The following is a 6000-nucleotide window of genomic DNA, read 5'->3' as shown; positions in this document are numbered from 1 at the left end:
ATGGGTAATGATTAAATATTTAAATAAATAATATGTATTAAATAAATAATAATTATAATAATTAATTTGTTTAATACTTAAATTACAATTCGTATTTATGGGAAAGCTTTAGCTTCACAAAGCCATACCTAATAAATATGTAATAAGGAAATAACATAAGTATATTTTGTAAATAAATATATTATTATTATTATTATTATTGTTGTTGTTGTTGTTGTTGTTGTTGTTGTTGTTTTTGTTGTTTTTGTTCTGGGTGGTTGCTACTATAGGTTGTTGCTAACTGGTCTGTTCAAAATGGTTTGTCCTTCCTTCAATGAAAGTGTTTGGGACTTTTTTCACCCATTTTATCTTCTTTTAGGTAAAAAAAAAAAAATCTATAAAGTGAAGAATGTAATTTCTACGCCACTAGCGTCACCATTTTTACATTATTTTAACATTGACTAATTGAATAAGATAGCACTTTTTTTTTTTTTTTAAGCAAGATCACTTTAAAAAGTAATAGCACACCTCTCCTCAACAAGCCACACAATTAGGGTATAATTAATGGCTCCAGCACAAGCAGTGTGGGTTATGCGTTATGAGCCAAAGTTTAATATTAAGAGGGGTTAGAGGTAGGTTCAAATCTCTTCAGTCTGAGCTATATAATGTGAATGCCTTCAACAGGAAAAGGTCAAATAATACAACAGATTTGACAGATCCTTATCATCTTGATATCATGTTGCATATTATTACAGGGGCCATTCATGCTGTATCTGATTTACACTACAACAAGGAAACTTTAATCGTGAATTGCATTGTTTTGGCGTGTTGTTTCTACCCAAGTAAATCTCAATAAAATAAACAAAAATAAAAATTAAAGTAAATAAAATTTAGCTGCAGATCTGCTTAGCATTTTCTGTTGCATTCATCTTGCGCAAGACTCTTTATAAGCGCTAAATTTGCATCCCAACTGATGCATATTTAGATTGAAGTCTGGTATTGTGTGAGTGTAGCGCAAAACACTGCAGCACACACACACCAATGTGCTTCAGAGATTGCATAGCACAAATCTGTTCTGTGAGCCATATTCGTTGGATATCGGGGTGCAGAGCATAAAGCTCATGTGATCCATTTTAATTCTACAGAGAATGTTGTACTTTAAAGCACTTTGGAGGACGTCAAACCTCTCAAATGGTTCGATAGCATCCACATTATTATCAGTATGCCTACGGACAGGGTTGGGGAGTAACGAAATACATGTAATGGGATTACGTATTTAAAATACAAAATATAAGTAACTATATTCCACTACAGTTACAATTTAAATCATTGGTATTTAGAATACAGTTACATTCAAAAAGTATTTTGATTACTGAAGAGATTACTTTGCATTTTATTGTCATTTGTTTCATTTAATATTTAGTCCTTTCAGATGGAAAACATTTATACTTATAAATGATGCGATCCAAAGTGCATTTGAACAGCAGTGAAACACTTTCTTATGATGTGTTACATTCATACAAACAGACAGAGAAGTAAGTTTGAAGTAAGTTTGGAGCAGAAGAAATAGAAATAAACCTTGTGTAAATTGTCAGCTTTTCTCTAAGCTAAAATGCTATTTCTAGCCATTTTACATGCACATGTTACCAGGCACGATCATATTTGTTTATCAAGAAAATTCACGTTGGATCATAATTTCTTTTTTCTAGTAAGACCTTTGATATTAGGGCAAAAATCTTATTCTTAATAATAATTTTTGTATTGTTTTCCTGTAAAAATATCTAAAAATCAATTTGATTTATCTTGTTTTAGAAACAACACTGAATAAGATATTTAAGTTTTTCAGAGAATGTATTTTTAATGTGTATTTTGTCTTACTGTACTGGCAGAAAAAATCTACCAGTGCTGAAGAAGTAATCCAAAGTAGTTCGAATATGTTACTGACCTTGAGTAATCTAACAGAATACGTTACAAATTATATTTTACAGCATGTATTCTGTAATCTGTAGTGGAATACATTTCAAAAGTAACCCTACTAACCCTGCCTACGGATGAGGAAAAGAGGACAAAACAATGTGCCATGCATTAACCTCAATTACAAGACTTTTCAAACTTACTAAAATCTATAGTATCATGTTTTCACTCTAGTTAAAGTAACTGGTATTATAACAGAAATTTTATAGTTTCATATTAAATCTATTAAGGGAAAACTATTGGACTTTATCTTTATTTTTATTTGTAGTTAAATGTGTTTTAACTACAACTGTGTTTTAACTGTGTAGACTATTAGTTTTCTCATAACAAATATTATATTTATTTGTATTTATTTTATTTATTTATGTTTAGAAAGACTAACTGACATAATCATGGCAATGAGGATGCCAGCCTTATTACACACACACACACACACAAACTTTCACTATTGTCGATTTACTCAATCCTCCCATGTTCATATTACTCAAAAAAATATGTAACCGAAGGAACTTAAATTAACTGAGTTGATTAAACTGAAAAAGTGTCTTGTCAGCTTAACTAAATGGGCAGAGGATTTCTAGTTCCCAGCATGCATTGCATGGGACTCCACAGGCAGAGTCAATTTTGTGTTATTTTATGTGTCTCTGTTCAAGATCAATATAAAAAGGTAGACTTGTTAGCATTTAATGTTTTATGTAGAGATTTATAATAATTTTTGTTATGTTGTAGTTTTGGGGGTTACCATCATAGTGAAGAGTGGAGCTTGCGCTTACATTGAGGACCAATAAACTTTGAGTATTCTACATTAGTGATGGGAAGATCGGATCATTTTACTGACTTGGATCTTTGAGTCTCATTCAGCAAAATGAATGAATCTTTATTCAAGTCATTTCATTCATTTGAGCAGGATTAAATTAAAATGTTAAATTTTCAATAGCCAAATCCCCCCAACATGTCTACTTACGCAAACTTTGATTATAGTCCCAATAAGGAAAAAATTATAATGCAGCCAAGGACAAATTATGAGAAACAGAAATGATTAGTTCACCTCTGGAATCTTCTTGTCAGAGTCGTTCGTTTTTTTGTCACGTGAGTGCATAGCATATACGGCTGTCACGTGACAAAAGAACGAACGACTTGACAAGAAGACTCGAGAGGTGAACTAATCATTTCTGTTTTCTGTGTGAGCAATGCATAGCGTATATGGCTGTCACGTGACAAAAGAACAAACAACTCAGATCAAAAGAGTTGAAAGGTGAACTAAATCATTTCTGTTTCCTGTACAGCACCTTTTTACATAAACGAACGGAGGTTGCGCAATGCGCATGCGCGGCCAACACAAATTGAACGACTCACTCTCTGAGACTACTCGTTCTTCTGTGTCACATAAATGATACTCGTTCATGAATGACCCATCACTATTCTACATATTGCTATTGAGCAGTTGTTTTCCTAACCATAACGTAGTGACTAATTTGCACTAATTTCCCATCTTTTTGTTTAGCCTGCCAACAATTCCTGTCATTAGCTAGCATATCACTAAAATAGTTTCATTTGAGTTATTCTGACATCTTAAATTTTGTTGAGTTTACTTGATTCAGTTTGGTTCTTTCTACTTGAAGTATTTAAGTTGAAACCACATGGTCATTTTAATTTGAGAAAACTCATTTCAAACATGTGGAACCACTGTCCATAATTGAATCAAGTTCAGTCAAAGAGTTATTTTTTCAGTATACTGTTAAACCATAGATACACTCGGCAACATGTCACACTCTGGGGGCGTCGTTTAGTGTGGGGGAAATTGATTCCCCATTACCATAGTTACTTATTCATTACTGTGAGAAAAACGGGAGAAATATCCAATATATGTGGCCATTTTAACAGCGAAAAACTGTTGTATAGTTTTTTGCACTTCAGACAAAGCCAAAAAATAGGAAACTGATTTTTTTTATCACCTTCCAACCAACAAATATAGAAGCCAAAATAAGACTACTGCGGCTGCAGTTGACCATATGCTGGATACATGGTTTAGTGTGTTTGAGAAACATCAAAGCAGATTCAAGACTAAATCAATCATCATATCATCACAGCAGCAGTTCCAGCAGAAACATAACGATGAGTTAACACCACAGACTTAATACCTGAAAAAACTTGACACGATCAGAGTGGAGTGCTTCTTATATTGGTTTTCATACTTTAATGAATCAAACTTCTCAGGTGATATGCTTAGAGTTCAGTTTGGCAAATTGTTTAATTAACAAGGTAAAGTTGCTGTAAAATGTTTAGGTACACAGTACTGGGTATGAATGTATATTCCATTTGCATCTTTACTGTCAAAAAAAGTACTTTAAAGAAGAAACAATAATGAAAACTTCTTATGACTGTAGGCTTAATTGTTGTTATATTGCATATTACTGCACATCATTACTGAATCTCCCTTCTTTGTGTTTTTAGTTTTTAGTTTTATTGTATGTCTACCATTTTAAGCTTACCAAGGTTTGAGCCTAATTGCATTGTCTGCAGAGGCTGTAAATTATAATATAAAATTAATTAAAGGTCTTCCACTGAAATCGCATCAGCCATATCACAGGTTTCACCTCTTAAATTTGGGCTATTTTATGTGAGCAATCATTTAGAAAATATCATTAATGTGTGGATAAAACACTTTAATAATCATATTAAAAGATATATTGATGATAAACAAAGCAAGTAACAAAGCAGTTAAATGTTAATCTAAATGTTTTAGATATCAATCAAATAATAAATCATTAAGGTGTAAATTGTAAATGTAAACTTCTGTCCTGAGACCACTGAACTGTATGGCTCTGCAGCTCAGCAGCTTGCAGCCGCAGTGGTCTTCTTTAAGCTTCTATATTTGTTGGTTGGAAGGAGATAAAAATCAGTTTTGGGTTTTTGGCTTTTTCTGAAGTGCAAAAAACTATACAACAGATTTTCTTCATGTTTTTCGTTGATTATATAGCCAAATCTATCAGATATTTCTACCCTTTTTTTCTCATAGGAATGAATTAATAACTATGGTAACAGGGCTTTGCTTTCCTCCAAGAGTGGGTGGGGCCTCCTTGCCGACTGTATCTATGGAAGAACCATTGTAAACTTTGAAGTTATTATTATTATTTATTTATTTTTAATATAAATAATAATAATAATAAAAGCAATTTAAAAGTGGGTTCAGAGCAATTTATAGTCTGGACCTCCATGAATTGTGTACAAATTATGGAAAAAGGTTTCCTCCTGTTATAATGATGTCTGATATCCAGCAAACTGGCCATGATTGCCTTCAGATATTTCAAGAGATGGCTTAAATCATTTAGTTTGTTGAAAGAAAAACAAACTTTCACTTGAAGCACAGTCTCAACTCAGTAAAGTGGTTTTCTCATTGTGTACAGTCAGGAAATTACACAGTAACAAACCTTATAAAAATTAAATGGTGGTTAAATTAAGTATTTTATTAGTATAGATTAGGATAGTCCTTAGCACCTTGTAGTAATATATATATATATATATAATTAAGAAATAATTGCAGTGACTGTATGTAATCAATTATCTTGCCAGGTTAATTAGTATAAGTGTTGCATCCACAACAACTGAAAGTTTTTTATTTATTATTGTAGTGTTTCATTAGGTTGTGTTTGGTGTTACAAATCTAAGATGGTAGGCCTACTAATACAAATAATGCATGTGCAATAGATTCAACCCATGTCATCAAACTCTCACTCCAACCAGGTAGCCAAAGCTGGCAACCCTGAATAGTGGAACTAACACATGGATTTAGCTTCAGGTGCTTTACTCTGGACAAGGCGCTTGAGTAAGCACGTACTATATTCCCCTAAATTCAAAGATGTTATCTTCTAAGTGTTTGTTTTTAAGCCAGTTAGCATGAAATCAGTGTCAGATTGTGCCAGGGCGTTTATCCTGAAACACTTACAGAAGCGATGAAGAGCAACTTCCAAACAGAGCAGCTCCTGTAATGATTGAATCATGTAGCGCTTAGCGAGAACACACACATAAGCTGTGTTTAAAAACCCA

Source organism: Myxocyprinus asiaticus, chromosome 50 (assembly GCF_019703515.2).
Source record: "Myxocyprinus asiaticus isolate MX2 ecotype Aquarium Trade chromosome 50, UBuf_Myxa_2, whole genome shotgun sequence".
Classification (NCBI taxonomy): Eukaryota; Metazoa; Chordata; class Actinopteri; order Cypriniformes; family Catostomidae; genus Myxocyprinus; species Myxocyprinus asiaticus.
Note: the sequence above shows the minus strand (reverse complement) of the source record.